Source organism: Neophocaena asiaeorientalis, unplaced genomic scaffold (assembly GCF_003031525.2).
Source record: "Neophocaena asiaeorientalis asiaeorientalis breed wild unplaced genomic scaffold, Neophocaena_asiaeorientalis_V1.1 scaffold92, whole genome shotgun sequence".
Classification (NCBI taxonomy): Eukaryota; Metazoa; Chordata; class Mammalia; order Artiodactyla; family Phocoenidae; genus Neophocaena; species Neophocaena asiaeorientalis.
This window is the reverse complement of record NW_020174057.1, coordinates 4,965,748-4,981,220: the sequence shown is the minus strand read 5'-3', so window position 1 is coordinate 4,981,220 and position 15,473 is coordinate 4,965,748. Positions and strand designations below refer to the sequence as shown.

Genomic DNA, 15,473 nt, shown 5'->3' with positions numbered 1-15,473 from the left:
GGTATAGTCTCCAACTCATAGGAAGAATTCAGTCAATGAAAAAAACTATATGTGTGGAAAATGATAGTGGTTGTTGTAGATAAAAAAGACTGATAAATGGTTGTATTATAAAGACTATTTTAGGGCCTTGAAATTCTATTATGGCTTAAGTATTGAGCTTCCATCAGTTATTTGTCTGTGTGGCCTCTTTTTGTGTCCATTACTACTGTATGAAGTCTGTAGTAACAACTTTGTGTAGTCCATCCCATAAGTAAACTTGTAACAAAATTAGAGATTAGAGGTGTCTAACATAATGCATTGAGCTCAAATTGTGGGTGTGGCTTAGTAAAAAAAAATGTGACTTTGGTTTCTGAGAGGAGCCATCTCATTATCTCAGACCCTGTGTTTTCTTATCTCTAAAATAAGGATAAAAGTATCTTCTTCCAAGATGTGGTATATATATATAATGGGATATTACTCAGCCATAAAAAGGAATGAAATTGGGTCATTTGTAGAGATGTGGATGGATCTAGAGACTGTCATACAGAGTGAAGTAAGTCAGAAAGAGAAAACAAATATCGTATATTAACATATATATGTGAAACCTAGAAAAATGGTACAGATGAACCGGTTTGCAGGACAGAAGTAGAGACACAGATGTAGAGAACAAACGTATAGACACCAAGGGGGGAAAGTGGCGGGGGCAGGGGTGGTGGTGTGATGAATTGGGAGATTGGGATTGACATATATACACTAATATGTATAAAATGGATAACTAATAAGAACCTGCTGTATAAAAACATAAATAAAATTAAAATTAAAAAATATATATCTTCTTCCAAGATTAGAAAAAGATAAAATTTGTACATAGTAAGCACATAATAAAGTTATTGTCAGGTATTTAATTTCTAGACATAATTACATATAAAATAAGGGCTACTGAAAAATAAAATCTGAGTTCACTCTTGGCTGAATGTATGGCTCACCAGAAAGGATGATATATAAAATTATAGAGTGGGGTTGTACACTATCACTAAAGCAGCGGATCAACAATCATATTACAAGTTAGGAGAACACTTCCCTCCCTTGCTCTTCCTTAAGTGTAGAAAACAATTCATTTACAATTGCATCAAAAAGAATAAAATACCTAAGAATAAATCTAACTACAGAGGTAAAAGACCTGTACTAGGAAAACTATAAGACACCAGTGAAAGAAATTGAAGGCCACACAGACAAACGAAAAGATAGACCATGCTCATGGATTGTAATAATAAATATTGTTAAAATGACCATACTACCCAAGGCGGTCTACAGATTCAGTGCAATACCTGTCAAAATACTAATGGCATTTTTCACAGAACTAGAACAAATAATTCTAAACTTTGTATGGAAACACAAAACACCCTGAATAACCAAATAATCTTGAGAAGGAAGAACAAAGCTGAAGTATCATGTTCCCTGATTTCAAGCTATACTACAAAGGTGCTGTGATCAAAACAGTATGGTAATGGCACGAAAACAGACACATATGTCAATGGAACAGAATAGAGAATCCAGAAGTAAACCCACACTTACATGGTTAATAAATCCACAACAAAGGAGGCAACAATATACAATGAAGAAAAGACAGCCTCTTCAGCAAATGGTGCTAGGAAAACTGAACAGTTCCATGCAAAAGAATCAAACTGGACTACTTTCTCACACCATGTATAAAAATAAACTCAAAATGAATTAAAGACTTATGTAAGACCTGAAACCATAAAACTCCTAGAAGAAAACATAGGCAGTACACTCTTTGTCTTAGCAATACTTTTTTTTTTTTTCAGATATGTCTCCTCAGGCAATGGAAACAAAAGCAAAATAAACAAATGGGATTACATCAAACTAAAAAGCTTTTGCACAATGAAGGAGACTATCAATAAAATGAAAAGGCCTCCTAGTGAATGGGAGAAGATATTTGCAAATGATATATCTCATAAGAGGTTAATATCCAAAATATATGAAGAACTCATACATCTCAACATCAAAACACACACACACACACACACACACACACACACACACACACACCAAGATTAAAATGGGCAGAGATCTTGAATAGACCTTTTTCCAAAGAAGACATACAGATAGCCAACAGACACATGAAAAGATGCTCAACATTATTAATCATCAGGGAAAAGCTAATTAAAACCACAATGAATTATCACTTCACACCTGTCAGAATGGCTATTAAGCAAAAGACAACACATCACAAGTGTTGGAAAGGATGTGGAGAAAAGGGAATCCTCATGCACTGTTAATCAAAATGTAAATTGCTGCAGCCACTTTGGAAAACAGTATGGAGTTTCCTCAAAAATATTAAAAATAGAGCTACCATACAATTCAGCAATTCCAAAGAAAACAAAAACACTAATTTGAAAAGATATATGCACACTGCAGTATTTACAATAGCACAAGATATAGAAGCAACCTAAGTGTCCATCAATAGATATTGGATAAAGAACATGTGGTATATATATAACAGAATATTACTCAGCCATAAAAAAAGAATGAGGGCTTCCCTGGTGGCACAGTGGTTGACAGTCTGCCTGTCGATGCAGGGGACACGGGTTCGTGCCCCAGTCCGGGAGGATCCCACATGCCGCGGAGCGGCTAGGCCCGTGAGCCATGGCCGCTGAGCCTGCGCGTCCGGAGCCTGTGCTCCGCAGTGGGAGAGGCCAGAAGAGTGAGAGGCCCGCGTACTGCAAAAAAAAAAAAAAATTAAATCTTGCCATTTGTGACAACATAGGTGGACCTAGAGGGTATTATGCTGAGTGAAATAAGTCAGACAAAGACAAATACCGTATGATTTCACTCATATGTGTAATCTAAAAAACAATAAATGAACAAACAAAACACAAATGGAGTCATAGATACAGAGAAAAAACAGGTGGTTGTCAGAGGGGAGGAGAGTCAGGAGATGTGTGAAATAAATGAGGGAACTTAAGACGTACAAACTTCCAGTTACAAAGTAAATGAGTCAGGGGTATGATATGTACAGCATGGGAAATATAGTCAGTAGTAACATAATACCTTTGTATGGTGACAGGTGGAAACTAGACCTATGATGGTGATCATTTTATAATATACAGAAATATCGAATCATTATGGTGTGCTCCAGGAACTAACATAATGTTGTAGGTCAATTATACTTCAAAAACAAATAAACTCGTAGAAAAAAAGATCAGATTTGTGGTTACCAGAGGCAGTGGATAAAGCGAAGAGGGACTGGTTGAAGATGTGTCAAAAGGCACAAACTTCCAATTATAAGATAAATAAGTACTAGGAATATAGTGTACAACATGATTAATATAATTAATACTGCTGTATGTTATTTATGAAAGTTATTAAGGGAGTAAATCCTAAGAGTTCTCATCATAAGGAAAAAAACATCTTTTAATTTCTATTTTGTACCTCTGTGAGGTGATGGAGGTCCACCAGTCTTATTGTGGTAATCATTTCATGATGCATGTAAATCAAATCATTATGCTCTACACTATAAACTTATACAGTGCTCTATGTCAATTATATCTCAATGAAACTGGAAGAAAAAAGAAAAATAGTAAATACATGGAAGAGATTTACATGCACCATTCACTGACCAAAACAATTAAGCTTTCCTCTACTTTCTCCTGCCTTTCTCACTTCCTTCAAGTTTTGCCCAAATGGTACCTCCACAACTTATAGTCCTGTTTAAAATGGCAACTTTCTCCCCACTCCCAACACTGCTCTTTATGGCATTTATCACTTCCAACCTACTATACAATTTACTTCTTGTTGAGGTTTATTGCTGATGTTTCCACACAAGAATGTAAGCATCACCAAAGTGGACAATTTTTTTTTTTCTTTACTGATTGTATCTTAAATACCTAAAGCAGTACCTGGCATCATTGAATGGTATTTTTGACTATATGAGCAAAATTTTAGTATTGCTTCTCAGACCCTCTATTTATAATGAAAATAAAAAGAACAACAAAATATTTAGCATTACTATTTGGGGACTGAAGTTATTATTACATACTAATTTTAATAATAAATTATATTAGCAATATAAATATATAAGGTAAAACAAAGTGAGCCTGTTTTTATTCATTATTTTGAGCCCTTAATTTTCTTTTTTGCAACTAAAACTGGTAGTTTTAGTTGAATCATACTCTTGTCTTTATTTGGTCATTCTGCAGTAATGTTTTTTGCACAAGGATCTTAACAGAGCCATGAAGAACTTGAGTATCTTTTTGACTTTCTGTTTTTGATTAGATTTCTTCAAGGACATGTTCTTCCAAACCTGTCCAGCTCAGAGAATTTACATGGAGTGCTGTAATCTTGAGGACAGTAAATACCCGTGGTAGCTGGCGTTAGTCACAGGATGGTGCATTTTAAGGGATGAAACATTTTGTGTCTCTAGATAGCTTCACAAAGGTGGCTTAGATCAGTGTTCCTTAAACTTTATTGTAGGCGTCTTCCTCCTTCTCCTACTGCAGGGCCAGAGTCCCTGAGGGAGTCCAGCTGTGTTTAAGTCTGGCGGGTGCCAACTGTCTCTGCCATGCCCCCCAAGAAACAGGCTCAGGCTGGGGGCAGCAAAAAGGCGGAGCAGAAAAAGGAGAAGATTATCGAAGACAAAACTTCTGATCCAAAGAATAAGAAAGGAGCAAAGCAACAGAAGTTTATCAAGGCTGTCACTCATCAAGTTAAATTTGGTCAACAAAATCCACTTTAGGTAGCATAAAGTGAAGCTGAAAAGAAGTTGAAGAAAGACGACAAGAAGAAGGAATTGCAAGAGCTAAATGAGTTGTTCAAACCTGTAGTTGCCACTCAAAAAATAAGTAAAGGTGCAGATCCCAAATCCATGGTATGTGCATTCTTCAAGCAAGGACAGTGTACTAAAGGAGATAAGTGTAAGTTCTCTCATGACTTGACTCTGGAGACAAAATGTGAAAGGCGAAGTGTTTACATTGATGCAAGAGATGAAGAGCTTGATAAAGATACTATGGATAATTGGGATGAGAAAAAACTGGAAGAAGTAGTAAACAAGCAGCATGGTGAGGTGGAAAAGAAAAACCCAAAAACTCAAATAGTGTGCAAGCATTTCCTTGAAGCTATTGAAAACAACAAATATGGCTGGTTTGGGGTATGCCCTAGAGGGGGTAATATTTGCATGTATCATCATGCACTTTCTCCTGAGTTTGTCTTTAAAAAAGATAAAAAGAAAGAAGAAAAAGAAGATGAAATTTCATTAGAAGATCTAATTGAAAGAGAGCATTCTGCCGTAGGTCCAAATGTTACCAAAGTTACGTTAGAATCTTTTCTTGCATGGAAGAAGAGAAAAAGACACGAAAAGATTGATAAACTTGAGCAAGATATAGAAACAAGGAAAGCAGACTTCAAAGCAGGGAAAGATTAGTGATTAGTGGTTGTGAGGTGTTTGAATTTCGTCCTGAACTGGTTGACGATGAGGAGGAGGAAGCTGATGATACCTTTTATACCCAGGGAACAGGTGGTGATGAGGTTGATGATTCAGTGAACATAAATGACATAGATTTAAGCCTGTACATCCCAAGAGATGTAGATGAGATAGGTATTACTGTAGCCAGTCTTGAAAGATTCAGCACATATACTTCAGAAAAGGATGAAAACAAATTAAGTGAAGCTTCCGGAGGTAGGGCTGAAAATGGTGAAAGAAGTGATTTGGAAGAGAACAATGAAAGGGAGGGACAGGAAAATGGAGCCATTGATTCTGTTCCTGTTGACGGAAGTCTTCTTACTGGGGAAGATTTGGATGAACTAGAAGAAGAATTAAACACACTTGATTTAGAAGAATGACACCAAACAAGTCAATGAAAAAATTAAGCCAGCTCAGCATGAGTTGAAATTGACTACATTAATTTTTTTCCACCTAGAATTCAACAGGATGTTTGTTTCCCATGCTGATTCTGGAGGGCTTACTCTCCTCCAAAAAAGGAATATTCTCCCTACATCTTGTCTTCTGACTTTGGCTACATCTCATAGTAAGTTCAGAGTAGTTCATGATAAATTAAAAATATAATGGTCATTGCAGAAAATGATTGATTGTTTTAACTGTCCACTCAAGTAGGAAGTGTAACTGCTTTTCCAGCTTTTGGTTTTCATTGGGTATGTGTTATTAGAAGGACAACATAAATTTAAATTACCCTTTATTTAATGCAGTTTTTAATGAGTGATTTTCTTTCCTTTGTATTTATATGTACAAAAGGCTGCCTAAGATATGAGCCTGTACTTCATAAAGGAAACTGTTTATGCAGATTCAGTATTGTATATCTTTGGACAATTAGATGGACATTTAAAATGAAACTTCATTAGTCTGCCAGGATCAGCTGCAATGCCCTGTGTTAAACTGTTTAAAACTATTCCTTTTCTTTTTTGCCAATAAAGTTGTAAATAAAGACCTTGATACATTGAAATCCAAAAAAATAAAAATAAAACTTTATTGTATATGCAAATTACCTGGGAATCTTAAAAAAATGCATATCAAGAGTAGGTAGATCTCCAGTAGGGCTCTAGATTCTGCATTTCTAATCAACACCCAGGTGATATTGACACTGTTGATGCAATAAGCATCCTTTGCATAACAAGGGTCTAGATTAAACTTTTTTATTGTCATTAACCTGTTTCCTACCTGAATTAAACTTCAATTTGATTTCTTAAAGGGCAATGAGGAGAAAACTTACACACTTTTTCTTTCATAGTTTAAAATCATCTGGTAACATTTTTACTCAATAATATTGTGAATTTCAAGTTTGTGTACAATAGCATTTACAAAGAAATAAGAGAGTTAGTTTTTAGGAACGATCTAAAGACAGGTGTAGATTTTATTCTCTAATGAGGTTCAAATTTAGGACTGTAATGAGCCTCGCTGAAAAAGTGAAGCTAAATGGCAGATTTGTTTTGATAGAGACCGAGAATTTTAAGTGCGTGCTGGCTTTACATGTCTTTGAAACTCTGTGCTATGAAAACACAGGAGCCAGGAAATGAACCCAGCCAAGTGATTCCACTCTCTAAAGATGTCAGAATCAGTTCTCTGCGATGTCCAAATATTCCTCCTTCAGAAGTGGAGGAAAGGCCTCAATCATCTGTAGCTGAGTAAACCAAGAGCACTTTTTCTTATGTAAATCAGTCACAGTTCCTTAAAGAAAAGCATCCTTCCTCCTGAAGACAGCTGAAACATACATCTCTTATTCTAGTTCAGGCTTTGTTTTCTCTGAAATTGGAGAGGAGGACTATTGAAATTTTGTCTTTATTCTTTTAAGAAAAATGAGCTAGCTTAGAGAACAGAAGAATTGGGGTATGCGTGTGGAAGACAGACACTCAATGCTAGTGTCCCAAGTACCTCAAGTTTCTCCTTTTGACTCAGAATTATAAAACAACAATTTCTTTGACCCAATTGCAGGTTCTGCATGTCTGCTCACCAAGCATTCTCCTAGCTATTAGTAACTGTCTTCACTTGGAATTCTCTTTTATGACTCAGTGCAACTCTTATGTTTGGGCTGGGCAACCTTCAAGTTCTTACTTAATCCAACCTGATGCAATCTGAGTGGAAACAGACTGTGCTCCCCTTTTTCTTAAGAAAAAAATTGGTAATATCACTGTGGCTGGAACAGTTAGGGAAACTTTGAGAAGAAAATAAAAAAATCATGGCTTAACTGGGGATTTTAATGTGACAAAGTGTGGGAGTTCTTACAGTCATACGAGTGCACTGACACGGAAGTATTTGCCTTTGAAATTGGGTAAACTGAGCTTAAAATTTGCATGGGGGCAAATTAGCATGTGGTGTCTCAAGATCTCATAATTCTCCTTTCAGAGAACATCTGCTTTCTAAAGGAAAGCTGGCAGACCATGCTGCAGGTAAAAGTCGAGATCATTTGTGACAAAATCAACTTCAGTAGTTAATGTAACACTCTAAAGCAGGGGTTCTTAACTAGGTGTTGTACCCAGAAGCTTCAGTGATTACATAGAGCACTTGTACAGTTTACTGGGAGAGGGTATATTAGTTTTCATCAGATTGTCAAATGATTCTGTGACTCTCCCAGAAAGGTGAAGAACCATATCACTTGTGTCTCTCAAAATTTAAAACGTTTGTGACTTTGAGCTAAACATTCCATCTTCAGGAATCTATCTGACATGAATAATCATCCTAATGAACAATTTCTGAATTGTTTGTAATAGTCAAATAGAAAAAACCTTACATAGCCATCAATAGAAAATAGTTTAAAATATTATAGCACATGTATATTATGGAATACTATACTGCCATTAAAAATAATAAGGCTTATATTGAAAGCTGTCTCAGATGTCTTATTAACTTAAGAGTCTTCTGTTCATCAGATGATCAACTAAGCATCCATGATGTGCTAGACACTTTGGTACCAGGGATAAAAATTAGGAAATACTGACCCTTCTCTAGTTTCATTTTACTTAAGGTCTAGATGAGATCAATATGTATTTATGATATGTGGATAAAGATATAAGTGCTAGTGTTTGCTTGCATATGTGTATTTTCATATACATATCAAAAGTTTGGAACAATATAAATCAAGAAACAAGATTTTAACACCAGGGATTTGAAAAGGAGGAAGAGACGTTCAGTTTTTCTTTTATTTTGTTTGAATTTATTTTAAAATGTCTATTACTTTGGTAACACTTAAATATTTTTAACCATTTACTTAAAACTCTGGGGGAAATCTTCATTTTTAAGCTGAGTGTATAACTGGTTACCATAGTCTTCATAGTAACAAAAAAATTTGTAGGCTTAATTTTTTAAAAAAAATGTTTGATACTAACAGCCAGTTTGACAATCTTTTTGTATTTAAGACAATTTTTTAAACTGTCCACTGGGTCTCTATTCTACTCCCGTGTAATAGTGATTACACGTGAAACCCTCTTCTTATTCCTTTTCTTTGGATCTATTGCAGACATATCAAATAGTTTCCCAATCCACAGTGTTATTTGGCATACAAAATACTGACACCAACCCTGGAAGAATTAACAGTTATTTGGGTTAAATTCAAAAGTGTTTTGTTCAGTATCTAACCACCAACGACATGCTCTTGGAGATCTTTTCGGCTATGTGTTTGATTCTCCAAGTACATTTTTTAAGTCTCTAAAACTCAGGGCTCAGTATTTGAGTATGATTTATACCATGTTTTACCAAGTCTTTGTGGGAACGTCTACAAAAGATATTGTGCCTATTTCAATGACTGTACAATGACTGATCTTGTCATTCATCAATTCTTCCATGAAAAGAGTACATATGTATTGGTTGAGCTGCACTGGAGGACCATGACAGGAGTCCAGCTGGTGTAGAGGAGTCCATAAGTGGTATTTGAGCACTACCTAAAGCATTGTAAAGAAGCATATGAAAAAATGACTCATATGTTAACCTCAGAGATAAAGAGCCCTAATGTTCATCACAATCAGTTCTCTCCTCCTGAGGACACAGGAGTGTTACACATTCCAGCCACCTTGCAGTTTGGTGGGCCCACACAGTAGTTCTGGCCAAAGGACTGGGAATAAACTAATGTACATTAATCCAAAGCTAACATGCTTAATTGATAGAGAAAACCCTTCCAACATACCTTTTCCCTTCCATGGTGATTTCAAAAGCCACCACAGCTGGGGTATGCAGCTGCAAGGTGAAGCTGCATCATGGTAACATCTTTGTCAGCCTGGATCCCTGAGTGGCTTCATGGACACTAGCTGCCCTTTGAGAGTGGCCAGGACCATGACATGAGCAACAGGCCTATGTTACGTTAACAACCGAGGCTTAACGGTATTTCTTCCTGCTGCATAATCCAACCTGTTTTGACAAACACAGCCATACTTATGTCCAATGAAATTTGTTTCTTTTAATTTAGTTTTGTTTAAAAGATTAATTTTTAAGAGTCTGATATGTACCAGGCACTGGTTTGGGTACCAGAAGTACAAAGATGAAAACTCTCTAAACTGAAGGAGCACTTGCATTAGAACCACCTGGAGTGCTGCTAAAAATAAAAAATTCTTAGAACTGAATTCAGACTTATTGGAAGAGAATGGCTAGGCATGAGGACCTAGAACAAGCTAGTCAAATAAGTCTTGCACACCTTTATGTTTGGGACTGATCTAATGGTAGATAAGGACACACAGGTTATTTTGATTTATTCCTGTAGATATAAAAGTAGGCTATTGTACGTGACTTGTGAGAACTATGAGACCCCCAGTGGAGTTCTGCTTAGCAGACTGGACCATAATGGCACCACTCAGCCGTGTGTTTTGGGCAGGACTATTTCAATGACTATACAAAGACAAATTTGCTTGAAACAAAAGTCAGATCTCCATTTCCAAAATGAATGGAAGAATTGAAGAGATTTTTACTGTCATGGAACTTTTGCTAATTTAAACTTAAAAAAAAAAAAAAGAAAAGAAAAACCACTGATTTTTAAGTGACTATGAATTTACATTCTTAATTTATAAGTGTATACATTTTAAACACCAATAATAGGGCTGTGATGCAGTGGCTGGGATGGTAATAAATATTTTTAAAGGAGCTTCATAACTCAGGATTTGGGTATAGAAACAGAAACCACTAATTTTTTATTTATTTATTTTTGGCTGGGTTGGGTCTTCGTTGCTGCACGCGGGCTTTCTCTAGTTGGGGCGAGCGGGGGCTACACTTCGTTGTGGTGCGCGGGCTTCTCATCGCAGTGGCTTCTCTTGTTGCAGAGCATGGGCCCTAGGCCCGTGGGCTTCAGTAGTTGTGGGTCACAGGCTCTAGAGCACAAGCTCAGTAGTTGTGGCGCACGGGCTTAGTTGCTCCACAGCATGTGGGATCCTCCCGGACCAGGGCTCGAACCCGTGTCCCCTGCATTGTCAGGTGGATGCTTAACCACTGTGCCACCAGGGAAGTCCCGGGAAACAACTAATTTTTAAACACTCATTGGTTAAAAGAAATTGAAACAGAAGGAAGTCTTACTCTTCTAGCAGGAACATTTCTGCTCTGTCCCTGCTAGGAAGATGTTCTTGTCTATATTCTCAGTATGATTATATGAGCTTTCAACACATCCGTGCCTTTGTTCTAGTACTGATCCAAATCAAATGCACTTTGCAGATCAATAAATAATTATCATATACAGAATTTATATGTACCATTCCCATCCCTTATCTGTCTGCATTCTGTTAACTGCATTTGGGCAGAATTTAGAATTTGAATGAACGTAATTGCAAATAGCTTGTCATGATACATAAAGGGTTTTATGAAATGGGAATGCAGGAAAGCTCTCTTTTTACCATCCTGACGACAGCAGAAACTGGAATTATCTGGAAAGTAAACAAAAATTTAGCTCAACAGTCTCAATTTCCAGACCCACTATATATTGATTTCCTGTCAAGAAGATGTACAGCTCTTGGAACATGTTGCCTGTATTCTTATTTATTTATATATTTGTTTACTCATTCATTCATTTTGCAGTGGGGTAGCTATGGCTGCCAAATAAAATAAGCTTCTGGAGTAGTAGAATATATTAATGCCTTTAAAATGTGCACCTAATATAGGAAAACACTCCTTTAGGAGTAAGGAAAAAATCATTATGGGGGGTAGATGATTCCTGTCTACTATGAACTTTGCATGGAGGTGAATATGCATATCTATAACTCACTGAAAAAATTAAATTTTTGGAATTAGGATTACACAGTAGATGAGACACTTTGTAGGTACAGGGCAGTGGAAATATACCAAGAAATAAACACTGCTACCTAAATCCCATTTGATCTCATTTTCTTATACCATTTTTTCCCTCCAGGTTAAAGTGAAATAGGGAGGTGGTCACAGCTTCAACTTCCTACAGACAGCTAAAAAAGCACAATAATAGCAAGACAATAATTTAAGTCAAAAGCTCTAAATATTGGAGATTTGTGGTGGATATTAACATAGTAAAGGCTCTGAGAAGTCCTGTGGGAATGACCCACATTTTCTAAATGTATTCAACTATTTTTTATACCTCCTATTAACTTCCCACAGAATACATGGAAAACAAGGCCTGATTAGCTCCCCAGTCTCATCTGTTGCCATTCTACACCTTAAAATATGGGTCACAGACTCACATCTCTCAATCTCCACAGTTTTTACACATGCTATTCTTTTTACCTTATTTCTTTTTTAATTTTCTTTAATTTTTTTTTGTTCCCCCTTCTCATTATTGCTGTTCCAGCTTTAATGAGCTAAACGTTACCTGTAGTCTAGGTCATGGCTTAGCAGTCATTTTGCCTGGGAAGTTTTTCCTAACACCCCAATTACAGACACCGTGCTGTTTCTCCACCTAATCCAGTACTTCTTCATAGCTACAAACACCTTTAGTTATAATTGTATTTTTAATGATCTTGCTTCCCTGTTGGATGATAAGCTCCACAGGCCTGCACGCTCTGTTGTCTTATTCAATATTTTAGCTTCAGCATCTTGTATGGTTATTGGCACATCTTAAATACTAAATAGATACTTATTAAAGTGAAATGAATATCTTAAACCACTGGTTTAGAGAAGTGTTCTTGAGGCTTTTAGACTAAGATACCCACAGATTCTCAGTAAGTTATTGTGCTTTTGACCTAAGAGAATTACATTAGGCTACATAAATTGCTTCATTTTTTTTGAATTTTACTTTATTTTTAATTTTTGTTTTATTTTTACTTTTTTATTTACTTTTATTTTCTTTTATTTTATTTACTTTCATTTACTTTTATTTTCTTTTATTTTATATCTGTGCCTATCTTGAGGTCACAGTATAGTTTACCAGCTAAAGCCAGAGGTTTCTAGACTTTGGGAATTGCAACACCTTGCTCTACTTGGTGTGATTTCATAATATGCTCATTTCTCCCTAAAAAAACAAATGCCACATAACATTTATTTCACATTTACATTTAGATAAATTTATATGGACATGTTTATGCACTATAGCTGCCCTCAAACTACTGAGATGTCCAATGGAATGCTTCCAAGCATGAGGCTGGTTCCTGATTCTTACTCTGGCTCTAATATCCAGGGAAAGTAGGTTTTGACTCTGAAGACATAGCCAGCAAGAAGCATAACTAGATAACTGATGTTTCTTAAATGTTTTAATGGCACTGCTCTGGAGTGAGACTATAACTAATGTCCTGAACAGTCTTTGTTCTTGGAATAATTTTATAACTCTGGCATCTTTTTTTTTTTTTTTTTTTTTTTTGCATTACGCAGGCCTCTCACTCTTATGGCCTCTCCTGTTGCGGAGCACAGGCTCCGGATGCACAGGCTCAGCAGCCATGGCTCACGGGCCCAGCCGCTCCGCGGCATGTGGGATCTTCCCGGACCGGGGCACGAACCCGTGTCCCCTGCATCGGCAGGCAGACTCTCAACCACTGCGCCACCAGGGAAGTCCCCACTCTGGCATCTTTGAACAGTCTGTCACAGTGCTTCAGTTTCTCTGGACAGTGTTTGATACTGAACCTCTGTTATGGTTAATTTTATGTGTCACCTTGACCAGGCTAAGAGATACCCAGATAGCTGGTGAGACGTTGTTTCTGGGTATGACTGCAAGGGGGTTTCCAGAAAAGATTAGCATTTGGATTGGTAGATTGAGGGCCTGGATAGAACAAAAAAGTGGAGGAAGGGCAAATTTGGTCTCTGTCAAATTTGGGATATCCATCTTCTCCTGTCCTCAGACATTGGCTCTCCTGGTTCTTGAGTCTTCAGATTCAGACTAGGACTTAGCCCATTGGATCCCTGGTTCTCAACCCTCTGGCCTTGGACTAGAACCATACCTCTGTTTATCTTGGGCCTCCAGCTTGCAGATGCAGATCATGGGACTTTTTAGCCTCCCTGAGTGAGCCTACCCCTCATATTAAGTCTTTTTCTATCTATCTGTCTATCTATCTCCTATTGGTTCTGTTTCTCTGTAGAACTCTAATACACCCTCCTCATAGATAAACTTTTTTATTCGGTCACTAAATATTTTGACGGATTGTGGTGCTAGGTATTGCACCTATAGACTAAACGTTGATGATTTCTAAGAAATATGGATATAGATATTGTGAAAAAAGAAACGCTATAGCTATAAGTGAAAATGACATAGATGAGAAGAGAGATTACATTTGGCAGCAGGAGTTGTTACACTGAATTATGAAACAATACTGATCATTTAGTAAAGAACAAAGCAGAGCATGTACTCGAGAGTCAGTAGAAACCTTCCATCTTTGGAACTGTCTCTTTAATGCTTTCCAGTGGTTATATCTACATGTTTGGCTCTGCATAATGAGAGGCATTTTCTGAAATATTTTTATATGATTTAGAAAAAGATATGGCATTTTCTGTGAGCTATCTGGAGACCCAGTCTCATAATTGGATGTGAAAATCAATAGACATAAGGGAAAAATAAACAAAAACAACAACAAAACAGGATTTAGAACAATTATATCATAAAATTTAGAAAAAAATGAATAAAATAATTAAAAATTAAATTATTCAGAGTGGTTATCTATGATAGGTCATTTCTTACTGCTATTATAAATTTTCAAAATTATTTATAGTGGCAAGGACTTACAAAATTTAACGAAGTTTATTTTAGTCATTTTCAATTGTACAACTGTGCATTAATTCATAATTGTACAAAATGTATAGTGCTTTTTTTAAAAAAACATTAAGATGAATTGTTTAGACTAAATATGAGTGCTGTATGCATAATGTGAGAACTTACCTCTGCACTATCGCTGGAACACGTACTTTTACATGAAAGAGTATTAAGAGTCTACAGAGCCCAGCATAAATGTCCTGAGAGCATTCTGTAACTGCTTACCCATCCCCACCCACCCTGGCCCTATCCCCACCCTCCCCTACCACATACATACCCTCTGTCTGTGCTCTGTTGTATCATAAAAACCTCTCTCCCTCAGTTATCCTCTCTAGCATCTCCATAGCCATACCCATAAAACTACTTTCCTCATCTTTTGAACCTCTCTTCTCGGCATATAATTTTCACCCATTATAATAAAGCACACGGCTGTTGGTAGCAGTACATGTATACGCATGTATGTTATCCTCTCTCACTATGAAACATTCAGACTAAATAATAATGGGAAATGACTGACCTGGTTTATTCCCAATATTCATATTTTATTTATTATTGTAATTAGTTTGATGCATATCCGAAAGATGGAGTGCCATGTGCATTTTCTATGGGTAGGTTTCTGTTCTTATTTTTTTCCCTTTCAACTACCCATTAATAAGTTTTAGTAAATAATTAGAGGAGGGCTGGATGAAAGGCAGACTCTGTAGCATCCATACAACTCTTCTGTAAACCTAAAATTATTCCAAAATAAAATGTTTTTACAAATAAGAGGAGGAGAAGGAAAACCAGAATATGAGGAAGGAAAGAGCAAGGGAGAAGGTGAAAAAATGCAAAGTTTGTGGTTTTAGGGACCAAGAG

General features: G+C 36.5%; 1 pseudogene; it reads left to right on the top strand.

Moving 5' to 3' along the window:
* The first annotated feature begins 4,561 nt into the window (after positions 1-4,561).
* LOC112405842 (zinc finger CCCH domain-containing protein 15 pseudogene) lies at positions 4,562-5,838 on the top strand (annotated as a pseudogene).
* The last annotated feature ends 9,635 nt before the right edge of the window (positions 5,839-15,473 follow it).